The sequence below is a fragment of the Acinonyx jubatus genome, chromosome E2 (assembly GCF_027475565.1).
Source record: "Acinonyx jubatus isolate Ajub_Pintada_27869175 chromosome E2, VMU_Ajub_asm_v1.0, whole genome shotgun sequence".
NCBI classification, from domain to species: domain Eukaryota; kingdom Metazoa; phylum Chordata; class Mammalia; order Carnivora; family Felidae; genus Acinonyx; species Acinonyx jubatus.
Window position 1 is genome coordinate 15,562,954 of NC_069396.1, and position 24,638 is coordinate 15,587,591.

Genomic DNA, 24,638 nt, shown 5'->3' on the forward strand with positions numbered 1-24,638 from the left:
AAAATGCAGTTGTTCTTATGATATAAACTACAGGAAAGTGGAGCATGATGAAATCATCCTGCTGGTGTGATATGCAAAGAACTGTAAGCTGAACCATAAGTTTCACGATCCCAGGATTCTTTCCTATGTCCCTATATCCAAGTTAATGTGTAGCACACAATAGGCCCTCAACACATAGTTATTGACTCTGAGTGATTCTTACAACTAACTGGAGTTTATAAATGAAGGTTATGTATATATACCCTTGGTAAGTACATTTAAACATCATGGGCATACAAACTTAATAAATGATCTACTTTTAAGATATATCAGCACACGACATATTTTTCTGTGTGTAGAATTCTTAAACTATAAACTTCTAGCTTATATCAAGGGGAAAAAGTTATACATTACAGATTAATTTTTGATGAGGATAGCTAAGTCAACTGACGTTTTAAAAAAGGAAACGTCTTGAAAAAATAGCCTCTTTGAGATATAATTTACATAACATAAAATTTACCCTTTTAAAGTGGTTTTAGTATTTCACAGAGTTGTGCAACAATAACCATTATTTATTTTTGGAACATTTTCACCATCCCCAAAGAAACTCCATTCCTATTAACAGTCACTCCTCACTCTCCCCTACCCTGTACTTCTCCCCTGGCAACCACTGATCTACTTCCTGTCTCTATGTATTTGCCTATTCTGGACATTTCATATACATGGACTCATACACTATGTGGTCTTTTGTGACTTGTTTCTTTCACTTAGCATAATGTTTTCAAGGGTCATCCATGGTGTAGTGTACATCAGTGCTTCACTGTTTTATTTTACTGGCTGAATAATGTTCCATTATATGGATATACCACATTTTGTTTACCCATTTGACAGTTGTTGCACGTTTGGGTGGTTTCTACTCTTTGGCTATTATGAATAATGCTGCTGTGGACATTCATGTACAAGTTTCTGTGTATACAGATTTTCACTGTAGATACAGGTCTTCATTTCTCTTGAATGTACTTAGGAGTGGAAATCTTAGTCCATATGGTAGTTGTATGTTTAAAGAAGTATCTTTTACTTCTGTGATGTTGACTGCCACTACTGCTGCTACTACTAGATGCAAATAATTACTGAGTATTTACTAAGCCCTGAGCCCTATACAAGTTCTTCATAGTCGTGGCCTCATTTAACCCTCACAAAATTCCCATTTCACAGATTTGAATTAGTGTAACTCCAGACCCTGCTCTCTTTAACCACTATTCTATCTGCCCCTGGAGTATCATACTTCCACAAATAAAAATACTTGTTTTCGGATGAATCTAAATGGGAAACAACAGGGAAATTATTGTAAATTCAAGGATAGTAATAAGAGGGTTACCTCTAAAGAATGGTGGTCATCTGTGAATTCAGAGTTATAACTATGTCCTTAGGAAAGAGTCAGGCTACTCATATTCTGGGTCTCCTATGGCATTATTCATGCACAGAGCTCAAATTCCAGGAACATGTGGTCTTCAGGTGTTTTCCATAGCTTTCCCCTCAGGATTTAACAGTGATCAGTGGGCAACGTTTCTCTTACACTCATGTATTTCACATGCAGATGGCTGTCTCTCATTCCATAGGGACAACACTTCTCTTTTCCCTGATTTAACTCTTCAGGGCATTCAGCATGGCTTGGTTGCCTGAGTTAATTTACTCACAATACATATAATTTTCCCATGAGATAGTTTAATCCAACAAGTATGTACTGAACCAGGCACTGGGCTCAGGAGAAGCGGGAAGTAGGGCATTATGAACACCTAATAAAGACTCTTATCCTTGAGGTCCTGATAATCCAGTTGGGTAGACTGAAAAGGCACAAATAAAGATGTTCAATAACAAACTCAAGCTACCAATTAGGAGTTGGAAATTATGGTACATGGGTCACACCTATTTTTGTAAATAAAGTTTTATTGGAACACAGCCATGCCCATTCAACTGCATATTTTCTATCATGCAGTTGTGCTGCAATAACAGAGCTAAGTTATGATTGTGACAGAGACTGTATGGACCACAACGCCTAAAAGATTTACTATCCAGACCTTTATAGAAAAGCCCCTTGATTCCTGGAATAGATAATTAAGTACCAAAGCAAGTGAAAAGGACGGTAGTAAATGAACTAATAGTCAAAAGAGTGGAAATTTAACGTTGCCTTCATGTGCCCATGTGCAGGATGACTTTTTAGAGGAAGTTAGGCTTAATTTGGGCATTTGAATTAGTGTAACTAACTCGGACAATGAGATGGGAAAAATGAAGTACTGCAAGGGCATTTTGCAATATTCTATATAAATATAAACAAACAAATAAATAAAAAACTTCTTTTAAAAGTATTATTGATTTTAAGATAGATTATTCATTAGAAACTATTTCATGATAACAATTATTGCATTTCCAAATATTTTCACTCTCTTGCTTGCAACAGTCTTGTGAGGTAGGCATGGTGGTGAATCACCCCAGTTTGGCAGCAGAGGGTCAGGAGGTGGGTTGGAGGTCGTGCTGGAGGTTGCAGAGTTGCCAGTTCATCCTGAAACTCTAGCAAGGTTCTGGCTTTTATGGGGAGTCCACATGAGAAATCTGCAATTTGTGTCTACATGCAACAGAAGGAACAATAAGAGTTTTGGAATGAAATTTTTATTAACTTTTGCACTGGTGATTCCATTTCCTGAGCCTCCATGTCCTCAAGTAACAGTAGGCTGTGAGAGGTTGAGTCATGGGTTGACTGTGAGTTTTGACGTAAGGCTATGTTTAAGTGCTGCCAAGTGAAGTACAACATGAAGACAAGGATGTGCTCATTCACCCCCTTGAGAGCATCTTAGATCTTTGAAGGACGAGTTCATCTCAAACCAAAAATAATGTAGTTGATATTGTTTAGAGTATTTGGAATATAGCCAACACCTACTGAAGGCTTGCCATGGGCCAAGCACTCTTGTTAACCCTTTATGTGTTTAGTCCCCACAATGACCCCAAGAGGAGCATTCTATTATTCCCTATGATATACATAAGGCAAATGAGTCATGATGGTTAAGTTAAAATGCTTGAGGTCAGACAGCTAATAAATGTCAGAACTGGGATTTGACCCCAGGTGGTCTGGCTTCAGAGCATCCATTCTTATTCACTGCACTGTTGCATTCTGGTACTCATGGACAAGCATAAGGGTATGTAATTTGGAATCGTGCTCAAGAAGACTGGAACCAAAAAACATGATGCATGAAGCAGGGAAGATCACCATCCTTTTCAACAGGGCTATAGTAGCTTTAGAGAGCTGGGAGCACAGACTTCAAAAATTCCTAACAGGTTCTTAGTCCCGCAGGCATGTCAGAAGGAAGAGGGAGCACAGGAGGAACACATGGTCCACGCTGGAGTTAACCCAGCCTGGAGGCAAAACATGATAGCATCTCAGAGGAAAAATGGAGATAAATTCTTACTTGGGGAGAAAGATGAGAAAGGCTCAAGTGCAGAAGGTTTTCAACAGGCCTCTGAGAAGGGCTGCACAACTATGCTGGGGTTCCCGGATTCTTAACACACCACATGCATCCCACTTAAATCAGCTGCATGCAACCCCAGCCACACTCCACCTGGTGCCTAGTCTTGCATCCTTGCCTGGCTTTCCCTTCTTTCTGGAGTTGTTGTGAAGGAATCAGGCAGTGACAGGAGAAAATGACAGACTTGGGTCCATGGAAAATGCAAACAGGCATTGTTAGAAAGTGGAATGCATCCACCTCTCTCACAGTGGACCTTGGGTCAGTCCCATTAATTTTGAGTCACTGGACTTGACTCAGGGAGTGACAATTCACCAGGTCTTTTCTCCTCACCCCTCGTGACCAAAGCAGCCAAGCTCCGGGACACAGGTATGAATTTCATTAGCACTCCTGGACAAGTCTTGTGAACTGGCTCCTCCAGAGATAAAGGTTTGAGAATAAAAAGAACTACCTAAGATATCAAAGAAAAAGTGAAAGCCATTTAAGAGAACCAGACAATTTCCAACAATGACATGGATAGTAGAGTTGAAGGTAATTATGTTTTGTATGAGATTGGGGGATAAAACAGAAGAGTACAGTACAATTCAGAGTGCCTGGAATACATTAAGGCTGTGGACCTAGTAACAGGCTTATGTAATTTGATGAGCAGAAATATAAGTTATAAAATGAGGTTGATAAACTAAGAAACAAGAACATCCCTGAAGGGCTTGGGATGGGCTTTTGAATGATGTGGCAGATATTCCCCCAAATTACAGGGAATACGGAGGGTTGCATTCAACCTAAGTAAATTATTCTCACTCCTGTGTAGCAAATATCAAGGCTTTATCTCAACGCTGTTCTCAGCTTGAGCCACCTATTATAGAACAAAAATGGATATGCTCAAATGGTCAGAAGCCCAGTCTAGAAGTGAACACAACATGGAGATTTATGGGGTTTCTGATGTTATGAGAAGCTTAGATGGTGGTGCCCCAAAAGGAAAAGATTCAGAGCTGAGTTATGAAGACAAAGCAGAAGGTAGCTGGGAATGGTTACAATTTTTCAGAGTGATGGCAAAGTATAAAGAGCTTGAGCATGGCAGTGATTTGGGTAATGCATTTTGATGCTTTAAAGAAGTTATAGCTGGACCAAGCCACCAAGAACGTGGTGAACTCAGTTAAACAAATGAAAGGAAAGATCCAGAATTGGTCACGAGCATTGGGGGGCAAGTTCAACAGGAGGGAAGGTGGGTGGCAGCCTGCTGCCTAACTTCCTTTTTAGGGTTAATCTCCCGTGTGTTCCCTCCGATTTGGGGAAAATTCAAGGAGGATGTTTTCTCTTTCAAACATTTGAGAAAGCTATTTTCAGCTGTTTTTAGGAAAGGAGGAACAAGAGCATTCCTCTCTCAAACCACAAGAAACCTTCATGAATATGGCCAGAAATTGAAAGTAAATTTGTTATTATGCTGCTCCCGTGATTCAGGCCTTTTCAGAGTCACCTGAGGACCCTTCAGACAGGGAGAATCTGGACATGATAAAAATACTCTTGGGATAAAGTGCGTCTAAATGTCTCTCACCATCACATAATCGACAAAGCAATGTAATGCATAGCACCCTCATCATGGTCTCAGCATTGAAAATATATCCCTGAATTAGATCAGTCTGATAAATTAGCTCCAAATGACAGCCTCAGTTGCTTGCCCAATGGAGGAGCTTTTTAGTAGCTGTTCTGTTCTCTGCCTTATAAAGACTATACTATGAAGGGCTGGGAGGCTGCTTTAAGAATACTGTTGTGTTGTTGTTCTTATTGCTAAATTGGGGAAAAGAAAAACTGGTTTTGTAAGTGTACTGGCCTTGTGACTTACCTGATAAACAACAGTGGGTAATAAGATTGGAAATTCTCTTAAAAATTTTTGCACATTATTTGGTTACAGTCTCCATATGGCAAGAATGCGAGGGCAGAAAACCTTCCATTCCTCGCCCCCCGCCCAACCACATATTTAATCCATGCGCTTATGTCAAACTTAATTACAGGACTTTTGGCATAAAATAACAGTCCACATCCTCAGAGAGAAGAACTTAAGCAGTTAATATGTGCGATTGAGTGAAATTGCTTTGCTGAATGTTTATGAGTAACCCAAGACCAGTGAAATGTGCTGATATTTTAACCATTGCAGTGCTGAATTTGGGCCAAGATGCGGTGAAATGAGAAAAAAATATTAATTTCCTCTGATCTGCTGTATATCATATTTCCTGAAACTGAGAGCTTTGGGTAGGACGATTTTATGGCACTTTCACAAATAGGTTTGTGGAGGAAAAACAATAAAGCTGGGACAATTATGGAACTTGTCACCATCTCAGGGAGCTGCAGGGATTCAACCGAACACAGCACCAAGTTTAAACCTGAGTCCATTTCTGCAGAAAAACCTCTGGAACAGCACAGCTCACTACGAGGGGCAATCATTTTTGCCTCTGGGTTTTTTCCAACTGCCTTGAACCTTTTCAGACATTTCCCTTTTCAATTCATCCCCAGTTTAATGTGGATGGTTTTTCAATGTAGAGCTTTCTGATCCTAACATGAGTCTATGTTTCTCATTGCCATCTTTGATAACACAAACTCCTCCTACCTGTGTTTAAACTTGCTTTAGTATTAATCATTCAAAGTAAGACTTGCCTCTTTTAGACTGGAGGAACCCCTTAAAACATAAAATTATCCGTTCAGTTTTCTCCCTTACCCAATGTCCATTCTTAAACCAGTGAGATTTGGAGCTACTTTGGAGTTCACACTTTCTTTCATTACCTTTGTTTCAGAAAACGGCCCTATGACCACCTGCCTCATAAGCACCAGCCTTGTCACTATATTGTTTCTGAAGTTTCTCTGCACTTAAATGTTCCACTGAGCCCAAATTCGCTTTGCTTCATTCTCTCCAAATGCAGTCCCCTGCCCAGACCTTTGGGGGTGTATTTACCACTTGTCCCAAGGACAACAGACTCCAACCTCATCATATCCACCTACAAAACATTCTGCAGTCTGCTTCAGGGGTTCACTCAGACTGCTCTGCGGGTTTTAGCAATGCTGCCCATTCTGCCTCGCATCCTTCTCTCCTATTAGAGCCTCCTTCTCGTCTCACTTCTGTGACTCTTTGGAGCACTTGTACCTTTTCATTTCGCTGCCTTGCATCTTCCCTTACTATTTCAGAATGCTCCTGAAAAGCATTTTCTCCCTTCTCTGCTTCTCCAAACTTCATTAGGGTTATATTGTATAATTATTTTCAGAGCTATTGTTTAGGTCAGCACATTAGAATCCTAGTCTCGAGAAAGATGCAATAGCATTATGATGTTGAGATTGGAGAGTCTTTGTGAAAATATCCAGCTCAGTGCCTGGTCCACAGAAGACATCCTATAAAAGTTAACTCATTTGTTCATTGATCCCTCCCTTCATTCAATGTATATTGAGCACTTAATACATAAATCTACTTTGAATCATGGTAGGTGTTGGGGATTCAGACACAAGAGACCTCCATTTGCTAAAATAGTTCCAGGGAGATGAATGCCATGCTCTGAGCATTTCAAATACTGCACTGGGAGCTTTACACACAATTAACTAATAACCTAGAAGTGAGATATTATTACCTCCTTGTATTATTTGTGATGCAGGTTATAAATCTGTAGGTTTGGAAGACATACCTGCAAAAGTCTCCTGATCTTGAAATGACATATTTCAGTAAAACAAAAAGGTCAGGCTCAATACTGTGGTGACACAGGGGTTTGATATAAATGGACTTCTTCAACTACTTCCTATTCATTAATCAAGTCCTAGAAGAAAGTTGCCTTATGGGGAGGGGAGGGCAGCTTTTCCTGATTCACTCAAATGTAAGTTGGGTCCCCTTGTGCTTTCTCTTATACTCTGTGCTTTTCCTCTGTAGTACTTACTACAATCTGTGGTTATGTATTTATTGGGGGATTATCCCTTTAATTCTGTTTCCCTCAAGACACTGTGAGCTCCATGATGGCAGAGACCATGTCCATTTTGTTCAATACCCTACACCCAATCCCTAGCACAAGGCCCGGCACACAGTTGGTACCCAAGAACATCTGGTGAATGCTTATTAATGTCATAACATTGATTACAAAAGTGAAGATCATCCATAATATTTAAAATTTTTTAATTCTGGAATCGACTGTGTAACTTTCTGAGGCATCTAGTTACTTCTATGCAGCTTATGATCAAACGATTTTGGGGTTCCACTGGCTGGTGGGAGGAAAGGGACAGAAGCAGTGGGCTGCTTTCTCTGTCAGGATAGCTTTGCTGATGGGAATGGGAGAAGAAAGACTGAGCTAGAAAAGGTCAAATACCAGGCAAGTCTGGGAGGTGGGAGTGCTGGACATGGGAAGAGAGTGACCTCGGTGTCTTCCTGTCCTTACTTCCTGTCTCCCCAGGAAGTGTCAGTCAGAGATTTTCAGGAAAGAGCGCTGTCATGGTAACCTGAATTGGCTCTTCCTTTCTGGGCTGTACAAGGACAAGTGCCCTCATGTGCCCCAGCTGTCCCCATGCATGGTGGCAGTCACTTTGAGGTTTCAGATGCAACGTGGAAAATCCAGAGCAGACAACGTCTGTAATGACACAACCAAGTTCAGCACGTGGCAAGGATTCAAGCCCAGAATGCAGTGGAGCCCGTTCTTGAACTAATTAGAATTTAATCTGCTGAAGCCATTTTTTTGATAATTTGGGAACCCTCTCTTGACTTTTGCAAGTTCCAAAGAGCCTTGAAAATAGAGGATGCTATATTTTTGCACTTTTCTCTCTGTGTATTAGATTTCATACCAAAAAAAGCGATTTTTAAAAAGGGACTGTAGATAACCATATGATTTATCATCCAAACTGGGACACTTGGCGAGTGAAAAGTAGCGCTATTAATAATTACACAGGGACAACAGATATAAACTGGGCTGTCCTGGGCAAACTGGGATGGTTTTAAGAAGACTACGGTCAGGGACAGATCAAATACATCCACCAGGCTGAAAATCCCAGAGGTCGGGGCTGTGGCTGTGTGACCCCATGCCTCTGACAGGGCTCGGTATACAGCAGTTGCTCAGTCTTATCAACTAAATGAGAAAACCCAAAGTTGGCTTGGGTATGCTTTCTGAACAGAAGTGGATACGGGGTCGACTAAAATAAGGAAGGTACAGCAGACCTAACAGACTGCAAGGTGAGGGATCTGTGTTCCCCAAAAGTGGGCCAGTACCCAAGGCAGAAATGTATGCATATTCTGTGTTTACTCCTTCCTAACCGTTAGCAGTTAATTGCCATCTGTTGACACACCCACTGGGGAAATGTGAACCAGCTTTTGATATTTGCATATGTATTCTTGGCCGGCATATTTTGCTAACACGCACGTATGGGTCGCAGGTTCCTAAAATCCACGCAACTCTACCCTAATTTCATAGTCTATGTGTACTGGGTGCCACATTTTGGGTCTGACCAGCAAAAAAAATGGCCTCCTCAGGATTCCCTTGTGGTCAGCTGGAGATGCTGGTTGCGGCCTGGGGCCTGCCCAGACTGGCTAGGCTGCTCTCTCGTTCCCACCCCTCCTCCCCTCGCCTGCCTGGTCTTTCAGGAAGAGTGAAATGGTCCATTGACCTCTGAGGAGCAAAAGGGCATGTTCAGCTTTTTTAGAGGTTATGGACGCTCTGAGTGACATCAGAGCCCAAACCTCCAAAGGCAAGGCCTCCAAGGCGCTGGAGAACAGGGGCGAGGCCTGGATGTGTCTCCTCGTCCACTGCTAACCTTGCCCTGGAACTGACCAGAACTGATGCCCTCCTTCCTCCCCGTCTGCTGAGCGCTTCGTCTTCTTCCCATGTCTTGGGAGAGATCCGTCTCCTCTGACAAACTCAAGATTCCAGGAGGAACTTTCCCATGCCACCATCCCTCAAAATAGCCCGAGCCGAGCTGTATTTATAGCCGTGTGAGACTCTAATGGGCCAATTTGTTTGAATTTCCACTGCTTTTGTGTTGAACGTACCCCTCACCCGTGGGCAGTCTCTTCAGGCCTTTATTATGGGGTGTGTTAGGGTAGAGGGGGCCGTGTTCAAGATGGTAGCTGTATAGAGTGCGGGGGCTGTTTTGCATATTTACTGTTCTTTAAAGCCGGTTTTTTGAGAGAGAGAAAGAGACAGAGAAAGAGGTTTCTGTAAGTAGCCCGGACAATGAGAACAGACCGGCTGTGTGCCAAGCACGGGATCCCGGCCAAAACACATATCATTAGCTTGGACCAGCTATAAGCAAGGAAATGAGAAACATATGTTGGAGAGCAAGGTTAGGAGTGAGAGACTATGGGTCAGTGACAGTCACCCTAAAACTTTTCCCTTGTTCTTCAGCTGTGGCCTGGTGGTGTCAAATGTCATTTCAACTGCCTTGATTTCTCATGGTGGGGCTGCCTGTGTGTTTTTTGGTGTTTTTTTTTTTTCTTCCTCCCCCTGCTGTTTCCTGATGGGAGCTTTTTGGGGAGGGGAAAAGAGGGGTGGGGAAGGGTTTGTGTGATAGTTTTTTCTCAGTTCTGGGAAAAGCACAACCTTGTTTCCCGTGATGCTCTCGGAAATTCCTCACTCTCTCTGAAATAACGGTGTCTCTCCGTTTGGGATTTGGACTCGCTCGTGAGGGAAGAAAGAGGGGGAAGGCTTTGAAAGCATTTCTTGCTGTTTCTTTCTTAAATATAATTAGACGCGCCTCATTACCTCACACTGAAGGACTTTTGTACTTTTTCTGAGCTGTGTTTCCTGAGATCTTCGATGGGCCACGGCCTGTCGTATCCACTCACATTTTATCATATCAGCCATTATTTTTCCCAACACCTTTGTCCTCTCCTCTCACTCTTCCTGAGGTATCTGGAGTCGGGTTTCTTGTCCGAAGCCATACCCAGGGAGCCTGCTGGAGACTCGCGCCTGAAGGAAGATCTGCACCCCTCAGCCTTCTGGTTTCCCTCTCCTCACGTTCGTTCTTCAAGTTTTCCCCGGACAGTTTGCTAACGGGGCTGTGCTCTCTCCCATTGCGGGGTCAAGACCCCTGTTCTCTATAAAACCCAGATGAAGAACTGTATCACACGAAACTCAGAGGCAGTCCCTGGAGAACGGCTACTGTTCTGAAGCCGAGGACGGTTCCAGATGGCTGCCCAGAAAACTCACCAGGCTTTGACGCCCAGCTCTGGCCAAGGTCACGAAACAGCCACAGGTATCCGCGGCCACTGCCATGAAAGACATGTCATGGCAGGGAGGGCGTGGGGCTGCTGCAGCCAGCACGGCAGGGAGCTGAAGGAAAGTGCTCCCTAACGGTCCTCCCCAACCTTTGTTCTTTTAAGATTTGCGAAACGGTGTTGGGGTGGAAACCATTTCAAATAATTAAAACATTTGGTCTCTGTTTATCCTCTGCTTCCTTCTTTCAGGCCTTGTTCTGAAAATAAACTTTGCTCTCAGTTTCCAGGCTCCTAAAATTCCCCAGCGTGTGAGTGTCCTGACGGCCTTGGGCAGAGTTAATGATTGGCTTGGGGTTAGAGCAACCTGTTTCCCCCAGGTGAGCTGTCTACACGTTTTAGTCTTCTTTTTTTTCCTTCTTCTTTCTTTCTTTCTAACTGCAGTTTCTGGAGAGCAGGTCTCTCCTTCTCGGACAGGAGACTTCTCTGGTACCAGAAGGAAGCCTTACTTGTTGGCTATTTCTCAATGCTCAGTGGATCCAGAGGGATGTGTGTATGTGTGTGTATCCACTTAACAAAAAAACATGAGAGAAATTAGGGCAGCCAAACCACAACATGCAGGCAATGGGTGTTTAAGTCTTATACTGACAGCGAGGCAGGATCCTGGTTCGGGGCCTGAAAATCTTCCAGTTTCAAGGAGTCTATTTGTCAACTCTCCGTTCCCTCTCTTTCGTAGCAGAAGGCAGCTGGTATTAGGTTTGAGTCCATGTGTTTTCTTACCGTGTCCTCATTGTTTGGCTGCCTCTCAAATCTCAATGCAGCCAAAACATGCCTCGAATGCACTTCCCACCATCTCCTCTGCCACCCTCCTGGCACAGCCACATCTACTCTTGCCTGGAGCCCAAAACGCCTTCTAAGTGGTCTCTCCATGTCCTGTCTTGCTCCCTTTCGTCCACTCATCAATGAGAGGCCAGAGGGATCATTTAAATTTTTTTTTAAGGTTTATTTGTGTGTGTGTGTGTGTGTGTGTGTGAGTGTGAGAGAGAGAGAGAGAGAGAGAGAGAGAGAGAGAGAGAGAGAGAGAGAGAGAAGCCGAGCAGCGGAAGGGCAGAGAGATAGGGAAGAGACAATCCCAAGGAGGCTCTGTGCTGTCACCACAGATTCCCATGTAGGGCTTAAACTCACGAACCTGTGAGATCATGACCTGGAGTCGAAACAAAGAGTCAGGTGCTTAGCCGACTGAGCCGTCCAGGTGCCCCCAGAGGATGCCTTAAAAGCCCCAGTTAGATGGATCGCATGTCTCTGCTGGAAACCCTACTGACCCCTGACTACTTTTCTGACTTGCTGTTGAGCCATCCCCTCCTTGGTCCTTTACACCGCAGAAACACTAGCCTCATTTTCCTCCCCAGTAGAGTGGAGATAACAATAATACCTACTTGTAGGGCTGCGAAGAGTAAATGCTTTCACACACATAAAGCACCTGGACCAGGGTCTGACCATGATAGGTGCTCAATAAATCCAAGTGCCATTTAGAGTTTATTTCTTTGAATTTGCAAAGGACTTCCTTGCTTCAAGGCCTTCACAAAAGCCTCTGTCACTTGTCTTTTTCTTGTATGGCTGGTTCTTTCTTATCCTTGAAATTTGAGTTTAAATGTGAACTCCTTAGAGATCTTCTCTGACCAGTCTATTCAAATAGGTTCCCATTCTTTTAACCCCAATCCCATTATTTTGTCCTGTAACATTCTATTTGTTTCCTTCCTAGCACTTTTTCCAACTGGCAATTACGTGTGATTTGTTCACCTGAGGGCAGGGTTGTGACTGTATTTCCTCATCTAGCACAAGAAACAGCTGTGGAATGAATGCATAAATGAATGAATGGTGCTCCTTTCTTCTCCTTTCCTCTTCTAATATCCAACCCACCATATCTCCTGGGTCACCTCTCCTCTCCAAATCCTGTATGTATGTATGTATGTATGTATGTATGTATGTATGTATGTATTTATTTATTCTCTCATCCTCTTGCTGGTATTGACCCTGGTCTCTTGGCACTGAAAATCCTCTGAATCACCTGGGGGCTGCCCCATGCTTCTACCAGCACGCCACTCTTTTCTTGTGCTTGAAAGCCAGCTTCTGTGAAAGGCTCAAGCTTTCATTTATATGTAAACGATAAATAATAGAATATATAATGCTTAGAGTGAGTTTGATGACTAATAACTCCTTATCTGCCAAGTTAGAAGAGTTTGGGATGAATTAACTCATCATCTACCATTAAGAGATCAATGTCTGAGCAATTACTCCACAAATACCCAAGAGCAGGTATCTTACAGTCCTACCTGAAAGCCCAAAATGATAGTAGTAAACCAGGTGGAGGTGAAATTATAGTTCCCATTTTTGATCCTTATCACCACTCATTATGTATATATGTTGTATTATACAGAAGCAGTGGAACATGAGGTAGGAAGAGGTAACCTGACCTGTCCTCATGAATATCTCTCTCTTGCTCTCTCTCATAACCAAGAACACCATGATGGAAAATGCCCTCGACTGAATTTTTTATTATTTATTGATTGATAGCCTGTCTTCCCCCTCCCCCCCCCCCCCTTAAGCTTCTGTGCACTTTGCTAATTACTTCTCTGGAAATCATTTTACTTTACCATTCACCAGAATGCTGGGAAGGAATGTGGCAGTGTGATGGACTGTAGGCTTGATAAGGGCTAAGCTTCAAGAAAGGTCTTCTCATGGAAGTGCTGGTCTAGCCCCACCCTGGAATCTAATACAATATGAAGGCAATGACGTAATCCTGAGAAAGAGCACAGGGCTTGCATCAGAGCTTTTCTTCTTAACCAAGAGAATAAGCATAAGGACAACTGCCTTCATCATTTCATTCTTGGCCTCACCCAAATTTGTACCATCACTGTGACTGAGTTGTGAAAGCAAGTCTATCAGCACTCTGTTGAGGCACCCTGTCCCATTAATGTGATGTGAAGGTGAAATATGCATATCCCCCAGACTAAACTATTCAGTGATTTGAGTTATTAGGAAAAGAATGAACAGCTATTAACTGCTTTAAGAAGAAGAAGGTAAAGATCTCTTCTACCCTATGCAAAAGACTTACTGGTTTATATATGTTTGGATGGGTAGTAGATAAATGAGTTTGACTGAAATAAATTTTCTAGAATTTACAGGTCTCCTTACTTTAAAGATGGGAAGAGTAGATTCACAGATGAGATCTTCTCCCAAATACGCAGAACCTTGGAGGAGAGCCAGCACTGCTCTATTACCATTCCAGAGTCTCTGTGCTTCCACAGATCTCAGACTAAACCAAATGAAGTTTTTGGTGTCAGTCTTGAATCAGAGGCTGCCAAGTTCTATTTAACTCAACAAATGAAGCAAATGTTGATTGGGTGTCTATTATGTATAAAGAATATGAAAGGCAACAGTCTTATTCTCAAAGAATTTATAACTTACTGGAGGAGACAGACGTATAAACTAAGTTTAATACAAAGCACTATTAGATAAAGCTCTGAGAAAGGACTATTGACAATTAGTTGTGGAGGCATCATAGTGGAGGAGTTGCTCCAGATGGGGGCTGTCTATGGTAGTCAGCCTTAAGTGAGAAAGAGAAAGACACATCAGTAGAATCAGACCATTTCCCTGTTGGCACCAAAACTCCTTCTAAATGAAAGATGTCTTCCTGGTTCTAAGCTGAAATCTACCTTTCTGTAGCTTCCACCATGGGCTTCTAGCTTTATTCTCTGAGGCAATGTATGGTATTTTAATCCCTCTCATACATATGAATTTCCAAAATTCTGAATATTTCTGAATATTTCTCTCCCCTTTCCCAGTGCTCCTTCCCCCAAAGATTCCTTTACCTCCTCTGATTTCAGATTAAATGTATCAATTTCTTAACTCTTTCCCCTATGCCATGATTCTCAAATCCCTCACTATCTGGACATTCTTCTCTTGATACATTCCATTTTATTCATTTCCATCCTTAAACATGGCATTCAAAACTGGACACGATTTTAGATATGCATTCACTAATAGGTCAGTTTCCTCCCTTGTTATCCATCCATCCATCTGTTTGTTTGTCTGTCACGCATCCATCCATCCATCCATCCACCCATTCACCCATCCCTCCAAATGATACTTAAATAAGCTTCTGTGATATGAGGCACTGTTCTAGTTATTATAGGGAATAAAAAGATGAAAAACTTCAATGAAAGTCAAGTCTAATGAGATGATGATTAGAGGGAACCATTCTCATACTAACACAACCTAAGATTTCATTAGTACTTTTGGTAGCCATGGGACACACAGAATTTACTGAGTCTGTGGACTCCAAAACTTCTAACATACTCTCACAAAACTTATGATCAAACACATTGCCCCTTTTTGCTGCATTGGCATTTAATTTTGGGAACCAAAATTCAAAACTTTACATTGATTCTATCCTCCAAAGTTTCACCCCATCAATTCAGTTCATGGAGATCTTTTGGAAATCTAAACCCTGTCCTTCAACATCAAGCTCTTCATTTTAGTCCTGGGCCACCTGAAAACACAAACAGCATAGCACAGAACCTTGGAGCATATCAAGCTAGCTTTGAATCCACCTAGTTCTATAACTATCAAGTCCTCATTTCTTTATCTTGGCCATTAAGGAGATCATTTTTGGTTACGTGTTACACTGAAATCAGGATACTGGGTGCCCAAAGAATTTTACCAATTTACCAGTATAAATACTAAATAAATAAACACATTAATAAACAGTAGAACTGAGTACCAGGCCTTACCTAACTCCATATTTACAGAGGGATCACTCTGCTAATGTGGAAATTGGCAGTGCCAAAAGGTTGGAGAAGGAGGATCTCCCTTCTCAACTCAGAGATACTAAATCAGCGGATTAAGTCTCCAAACTGTCTCTGGAGCTAGAGAGAATAACAGTGTTCTTTATGAGCATCTTGGATTTCTACTTTTAAAACGAAATCCACTGGGTCCTATCAGTCTGTGGTTTGTCTGCTCTGGTTTTAGCAAACTCAAGATGGGGCTGAATCGTGATTGGTTAGAACATTCTGCTCTTTGGAAGGGGGAGCCCACTGACCCCTGACCACAGCCGGTCATACAGAGAGTGTCAGAGGCGGACCAATTACCTAAGAGGACTGAGAAAAATCAAACAGAGGCCGGGCACAATGAGGGGAAAAAACACACAGCAGGCCCAGCTTTAGTTCCACTGCTTGAATTACCACTATGTCAATAGAAGGTGATAAATCAAGGGAGATATTTACTGATTAAAATTACAGACTCCTACGGGAAACTGTATAAACAGATTGAAGAACAAAGCCTTCAGGGACTGAGCCCAGCTGAATCCATCCAGGCTTTGGCCAGTCATTTCTGTTTCCAGCCAACTCTTGGACCCAGGGGTCATTGAGAGAGCAAGTTTCTCTACGAAATCAGACTTGCTCTGCACAGATCCAAATATTTGTAGGGAAAATTTAAAGGCATGTTGGGAGGAGATTCAGTACTTAGATCCATTCATTAAGGATCCTCTTATTTCATTCTTATTTCTTCTTCTTTTTTGCTTTCACTCTCAAGTTTGGTCTAGACTCACTAGAAGGATCCAGAACATCTTGTCTGAGTGCCCTGTTTTTCAGCAGAGGTCCTGAGGTCACAGATGCTGAAAGGAAGACACAGGAGATATGAGTGGGCATGAAGCCCACTTCCACAGGGAAGTTGGTGGCTGGTAACTGTTGCCAGGAAGTTTTCTATGAGGACCCATCTTGCCTACCCTTTCTGGAGTGCCAATGTTGGTGTTCCCTGGGGGATTCAAAGCTTTGCTCTGCCATCCTGGTCTCTCTAGGTGTAGTGCATGGTCAATGTCACTGTGCTTCTTTATATAGTGTTCTTCTTCAATAAGAGACATACCTTTGGGAATGCTTGAAGCAGTTTGTGTAAGGAGGGCTTGAAAGCAAGATTGCGGTTTAGTTTCCAGAGCCCCGTGAATTTCTTTTTTTCCAGCTCTGCCTGTGGGAGCGTGACCATCTCCCCAAATCACTCTGCTCTGATAAGTAGCAGTACAAGGTTTATGTATGATGGATAGGGGACGCCTGCGTGGGGGCTCTTTAACAACACCACTGGCTCCATTATCTACGAATGGTCTTGAAGTTGAATTTTGCCCTTCTAATCCAATTTCCACTCTTTGCCTTTTGTGCCCTTGGCTGTGACTATACAGTCATCACTCAAAAGGGAATTGGGCAAAAAATGTTCTGGGATAAATAGTCTTTGATGATTGGGAGGAGGGAGATGATCATCTATACCATGTCAATAAATGATGGAAGCATGTTGGGGGTATAATTCCCATTAGGGCCAGCATGCATGATTGAGTGTCTTGTGGATTTTGTCAAGGTGCCCCACTGAGGGGCAACTGTTGGCTGAAACCAACTGACACTCTACCTGCCAAGCTGTCCTACCATGTGCCCTGACATAGGGGGGTGTCCACCTGGAGGGAGAAGGAACATACAAAGGAGCAGTTGGTAATTCAAGCATGCAGCCTATGGGCTCTTGTGTATCAAGTGGGGCACTCTTTTCTAATTGTCCCTGCAGAGGGAATAGCTTTAGTTAAATGGAACAAAGGTCCAGAACAGGCTGGACAAGGCCCTGATTCTTCTGGCCTTTTCCTTAGAGCTGGGGGGAAGAAAGGTGGAGAAGATCCCAACAGAGCATTTAGAAGTTCATACTTGGCCTTTTAAAATGCAGCAGTGGATAATAAAATGCCTGTATAATTATCCTGGCTCACTCTCCTGTTCTTTCGCAACTAGGTTACTGTAAAGTGAGGTGAGTGTTCCTTTGTTTTTTCCTCCCTGAAGGGATTTGTCAAGTATTCCCTGCCTGAGTGAACTCCCTGTCCGGGGGTGTCACTGAGCCCATCTCTTTCCATCAGCTTCCAGAGATGGCTGATGTTACAGTTCAGACATCACACACTGTCTTAAGTTCTGGAAGACTCTGAGATATGCTTTTTCTTTTCTTTTTTTTTTTCCTAAAGGAAGTCATGTTTATAGTTGCTGCGCTTGATTGCTCTGCCCCTGTGAGCCTCCTCTGAATGGTTTCCAGCCTGTGTGCTCATCTCCAAATGGAAGTACGTTTTGGAGATGGGGAGAAATTAACTACCATTTCCCAAGCTGGAGGAGGTGAAGTCGGCTGTTGCAAACCGTGGGGGCGCTCTGATCTCGTTCTTCTGCTCTGCTTGCCGAAAAATCTCTTTGCCCTGGAATATCATGGCCTGGAGGCCTTTAAATTAAAAACAGTTGTGAAACTGGCAGCAATTTAGAACTTATGCCAGTGCATGAATCCGTAAAGAGCAGGGCCTCAGGGATGCAGGTCATGTGTCTATAAAGAGGCCTGTTTTGTATCCTTGGTTTTCACTAAGGCAAGCTTTTGGCCTACTGCTTCTTTTCTCTCACAGGGGAAGGTGGGACCTCTCGGGTTGTTTCCACCCTCCTTTCTGACTTAACCTCCCACCTGATCCCACGTCCTAGGGTCCTAGGGTTTGCCATGTGCACAGCGGTGCCACCAGGGACTGGGTGTTTCTCAGTGTCTCCCAGGTCAGCAATGGAACAGTCAGACAGTGTCCCAGGTGAGACAGTGGCTGACGCTTGCTATTTCAGAGTTACAAGAACACAGGGGGACCCAGACACAGCACTGCGGAGGGGGCAGGGAGCGGGGAGAGGAGATAATGCAGCTACAGACGAAGCCTTCACAGATAACATAAATCTAAACCTGGAAAACCAAACGGAGGTTTTGTAGGAGATACTTTTGTCAATTTCAGGAGAAGGTAGAGGAAATGCCAGACAATAAAATAGCAAGCTGGGGATGGGCCAGTAAAATTCCTCCTTGGTGTTTATGGCCTGGTTACTTCTAAGCCAGGAGGCGTTGTGATTCAAGAAGGGGTTCATCTCCAATGGGCGTGGTCAGAGGGTGGGGCTTAAGGTAAGCTTGGAGAGCGCTGGAGAGCAAAACCTGGAGTCTTTTCCTGACAAAAGTCTTCCTACAGGCAGCCTCTCCAATATTCTGGCCACTTCAATGTGGTGTTCTTGCTCAGAGTATCCTAGAATATCTTAAGATAGCTGGCATCTTTAATTCAAAACTGAAATTCGGGTACCTGGATGGCTCAGTCGGTTAAGCCTCCAATTTTGTCTCAGGTCATCATCTCCCAGTTGGTGAGTTGGAGCCCTGCGTTGGGCTCTGTGCTGACAGCTTAGAGCCTAAACCCTGCTTCAGATTCTGTGTCTCCCTCTCTCTCTGTCCCTCCCCTGTTTGTGCTCTATCTCTCTGTCTCTCTCTCTCTCTCAAAAATAAATAAACATTAAAAGATTTTTATAAAAAACCAAAAAAACAAAACTGAAATCCACCTATATATAGATAAGGAGGCCCCAGGATTCAATGTGTTGAATCCTATTTGGCAGAAAAAGAATTCACACTTAAGGCTGAAAATGTAATTGTTTCCTTAATCAAATTCAGAGTTATATTCAACAAGTTACCCTGACAGTTGACGCTCTCCTACGTGTGGAAGTCGGAAATAGGACTGGCAAGTTTGGTGGGGCCAGTATACATAAAGAATTTCTAAGTTAAGGAATTTGTACTGTTTATATGAGTGAACATTTTATTTTTTATTTTTTGCTTATTCAAGTCTTTTATGTATTTTTTATTGCTTTTTATGTTTCTTTTTTTTCAATATATGAAATTTATTGTCAAATTGGTTTCCATACAACACCCAGTGCTCATCCCAAAAGGTGCCCTCCTCAATACCCATCACCCACCCTCCCCTCCCTCCCACCCCCCATCAACCCTCAGTTTGTTCTCAGTTTTTAAGAGTCTCTTATGCTTTGGCTCTCTCCCACTCTAACCTCTTTTTTTTTTTTTTTCCTTCCCCTCCCACATGGGTTTCTGTTAAGTGTCTCAGGATCCACATAAGAGTGAAACCATATGGTATCTGTCTTTCTCTGTATGGCTTATTTCACTTAGCATCACACTCTCCAGTTCCATCCACGTTGCTACAAAGGGCCATATTTCATTCTTTCTCATTGTCATGTAGTACTCCATTGTGTATATAAACCACAATTTCTTTATCCATTCATCAGTTGATGGACATTTAGGCTCTTTCCATAATTTGGCTATTGTTGAGAGTGCTGCTATAAACATTGGGGTACAAGTGCCCCTATGCATTAATACTCCTGTATCCTTTGGGTAAATTCCTAGCAGTGCTATTGCTGGGTCATAGGGTAGGTCTATTTTTAATTTTCTGAGGAACTTCCACACTGTTTTCCAGAGTGGCTGCACCAATTTGCATTCCCACCAAGAGTGCAAGAGGGTTCCCGTTTCTCCACATCCTCTCCAGCATCTATAGTCTCCTGATTTGTTCATTTTGGCCATGAGTGAACATTTTAAAGCAAGGGGATGAACAGAGCTATGCTTTAGAAGGGCCATAGTAGAATGACTTTGAGGGCATAGTTGATTGCTAATATTTCTTGAACGCCTGCCATGTGCCAAAAACTAAGTTAATTATTTTATTACATGCATTCTCTTTTTAAATCTCCACACTGGCTGGCACTACTCTTGTCCTCGCTTTACCAATAGACGACCTCAGGCTCAGGGAGGTTGAGAAACTTGCCCAAGGTCACACAGCTTGCAAGTGGCAGAGCAAGGATTTGAACCCAACCTGACTGACTCAAGAGTCCACACTCTTAACTACTATACATCACACTTAGTGTATATATCGCTTGTTTCATTGAGTGCCCAGAAAAATAAAAAAAATTCCTTTTGTGTGAAAGAAGGGGCAAACTTCTGGATTTGGAATCATGGGACCCAGATGTTAGGGGTGCCAGATTTAGCAAATAAAACTACAGAACGCCTAGTTAAATTTGAAAAAGTAGCTCTAATGAACGTTTTCAACTTATTAAAAATAGCTGAATACAGGACATATAAGGCATCCTGACAAAATGAATAAAGACACAGGACAAACTCATTAAATACGGGGCATGTCCCATACATACCAAGTATGCACCTTGAGTCGATCACACTGTTTCTGTGTGACCTTGGGCAAATCTACCCACTCTTAGCCTCATTCTCCTCAACTGGAAAGCGCGGATAGTACGATCTACCTCATGCAGTTACCACGGGTTTAACTGAGATGATACAAGATGCCCAGCAGAACGCCAGGCAGAGAGTGGAATGCTCAAGAAGTGCTTTGTTGGTAAACTAGGCGACTCCTTGGTTTCCAGCAAACTTTTCTTTTTTCATTCAGAAGAACACTTAACTCCTACCAAGTGTTTTATGCATCAAAGACTTGGCCTTGTCTTGATGAAAAATATATCTTTTAATGGGGGTCACTTCTTAAGGTTTCATGTAGCCTGTATTTAAAAACACCAGCCATTTCCTCTAATAATAAAGTTACTACACAAGTTTAAAAAAATGGGGCAACAGAAACAATGCCCATTATATTATCTTCAAGCCTTTATTATGTAGGTATTAAATTTGAACTCTGAGGTCGTCACACTTGGAAAGTGCTTCCATGGGGTAGCAGCTCCATTCTGCATTCTGTCGGTTCAATTAAGCTTGAGAATTTAAATTATCTCTCTAACTCTAAAAATATGTATGGATACTTCTGAAAGTGGAAACTATCCCAGGGCTTAGAAGAAATTCTGTGGGAGTGAATGTGCTCACAGCTTTCAGGCCAGAAAGGTTGACCCTTCCAGATCTTTGAAAGGTTGTGGAAAGACCGTAAAAATCAAATCAAATCAAGTCAAAATAGACAGGCTTTCTCTCGAGAAGAACATTTGGAAAAGAGGTGGAGGGATGGAAGGGTTATGCGTGAAAAACACATACACACTCAGTGGGGAACATATTTGTCTAAAAACATTAAATTAAAAACTTCTTAGAGTGACAGCATTTCTTCCATTCTTTCTCTCATTTCCAGTTCATTCTTATCAGAATTCTGTCAGCTCTCAAACTGACATTTTCCTGTTCTGATCTTTTCTCAGATAGTAAAGAGGTTTTTTTTTTTTTTTTTTTTATTGGGCTGATGCAAACAGCAGATCAGTCTGCAGAGAAACGTCAAGGACCGTTCGGAGTCCTAAGCCCTGACCCGCCTGCCCTCTCCTAACTAGCTATTGACATTGAACTTAAAAAAGCTGCAATGCTGAGATGAGATAATGTTTTGGAGGAAAAAGGGCTGTGTGTGGTGGTGGCGGGGGGGGGGAGGGGGAAGGTGGGGGGGACACTTCAGAAGTGAATGAGCCGCTGGCTTATGAATCAAATTTCAGGCTTTTAAAAGTTCAGTTTTGCTTCAAGTATCCGGTAAAGAAAATGGAGCTCTTCTTTTACAGCAGAAATGGAGCAGGAGAGCCTCTTTGGATGATCCTGTTCTCAGAAATGTGAAATGGTAATATTTTCATGATCTTCGGTATAAGAGAATTACCACATGGTTTCTGCACTGGGCCAGTGAGTGACCCACTGTTCACTTCACTCATGTCATAGAAAAGGGGTGGAAATTTTAACATGAATATCTAAAGGGACTTTCTCCATCATTTCAAAACCGACAAGTAAAAAGAACATTATGTGCATTGTTGTCTGGATTCTATGAGTGTTGACTTCTGTGTACAGTCATTTAAAGATTCTCCCACCTGAAACTGTGATTTTCACTTGCTTCTCTCTAGCTGGGAACAGAGATAAAAAGAGAAATGGTTTTCTCAGAAAAACCTTGACTGTACAATTGTGAGGCTGTCTTATTTTCATATCACTTGGTCCTAAATGTTCTAGAATAAAGTCCTGGCATCTCTGAAAATATTTCCTCCATTTTACCACCAGTTGCAAATGTGATTTAGTTGACTACTGACCAACCCAGAATAAAACTTGTGAGAGGGAAGGTTGGATACCTTAGGGGTAGGACTTATTTCATTTAAAAAAAAAAAAAACAGTCTTGGTATACCTGGATTCTCTATTCTTCCTTTGTGGCAATTTATTTACAGAGAGGCTGGTGCCTGTATGCTTCCAAAAGGTACTGTTATTCTGCTTAAACACAAGAGGTAGAGAAGTTCTCTAAATGTCTCTACTTTCTAGAGGCTGCTGCTTTCTTCTGGGCCAAGCCCTGGGGAATCCAAACCCTTTCCAGGCATGCCAAAGGCCAGTGAGCAGCTGGGAGAACTCTAATCACATGATCATTGTTCACTGCGGTGGGCAGACACCTCTGTCTCTGCCTCCTTCATGTTCATTGCTTGAGACACTTGAAATTAGGCCTGACATAGCGCTAACAAATATACTACAGGGAATGAGCCCTGTACCGGGCCCTAGGGAATGATCTAGAAGACTTAATAGGTCTTTTCCATCTTTAATTTCCATGGTTCTAAATATGCTGGCTGCTTATAAAGCAGCAGATTGATTTTCAGGCAGACTGGTTAGTTTTGAAAGCACTTAGTGGAGAGGATTTGGCTTTATGTAGCCATACTCCTTGACCTTCACTTTAGTAGGTACCTGGTTTCTGAATGCAGCCCTCACATTTCTCCTTTTGCCTCCCTCTGGCAGAGCGCAAACAGTCAAGGGGTGGTTTGGGGCTCCCCTCACCCCAGCTCACTAACCAGCTACTATTGTCCCTGTGCACTGGGGACTGGCTCTTGTCTATCTGGTTATGTATAAGAAGAAGGAATTGGGGCATGGAAGCAATGTTAGTCTGGCTCACCGCTGTCTTGCATCTCCTCTGATATAAGCCAAGTGTTCAGATTCAGCAGTGAGCCTTGCTAGGAAGAAGTCTCCTTGTTTCCTCTGGAGATGTGGTAAGTGCCGTGATTGACCCTTATTGTGAGGACCATAGAGTAAGACTCACCCAAAAGGAGGCAACTTTGAAAGCACGAGATTGCTAAAATGCTGTGGGATGGTGCACTTTCATATTATGCAGCTGGTGAATGCATTTTGGAAATGGCTGTTTAGGGGAGAAACTTGCTATTTTTCTTTGGGTAATTGTTCCCATTGGCCTATCCCACCCCCACCCCTCAACATGATGCAAGGAAGCAATTATAGGCAATAAAATAGACACAGCTAAGTTTAGGGAGAGGGAAGGGCTCTAGGAGTTTCCATATTTTCTTTGAGCTCACACATAGATTGCTTTTTTTCTGGACATGGGAAATACAAACAATCTCAGTTTTTCCATCCATAAAACAGGGTCCTAAATTACTGCTTGCATCCCAGGAAATGTTTTAAGGACTAACTAGCTAACATTTTTACATTGGTCTGGAGATAAACTACATATATGAAGTGCCGAGGATTTTTCATGATGGTTAAAAGTGCTCTCAAGAGGGGAACCCAGGCATCCACTCGTTTTGCATTCCACTTCCAGTGAAATGTACAGCCAGAAAAGCTACTTGTGGCTGATGAAATACCAGGACCGATCTCGTGCTCTGAACTACTTTATCTGGATTTGAGGAGCCAGTTCCCAATTATTCAAACTTCAAGGTCACTCATGGATCCAGTACTTTAGGTAGAGGAGGATTACATGTGGATGAGAGAAGAGAGGCCGTGTGAGGACTGCAGGGCAAAGGAAGCAAAGGGAGAAAGATAAAGACCGGAAGAGCAAAGAGATCTTGGGTTGTTTTTCCTGCAAACTGCCTGAATTTGAAATAATCTTCCATCAGCCTTGGTTGTGTGGAAATGCGCCAACTTCTAGAGTCCCCCTTTCTGTTTGCCACCCCCTAAAAGGAGGCCAATCCACACCTGGAAAGGATCTTGCCTTCCTGGTGTCTGTTCGGTGGCTCTGCCTGGCCTGAATGTCATTTTTAGAGGCGTGGAGCAGCGGGCACCTCCTCCTTCTGGAGCTGTTTCATCAGGATTCTGTAAGCTTCATATGTAACCCCTCTTAAAAATCTGAAAATGAAACAAGACATATTTCTGAGGTTGTCAGCAGGTAGATCCACTGGTTTGTGGTAAGTAATCTCTCTGGG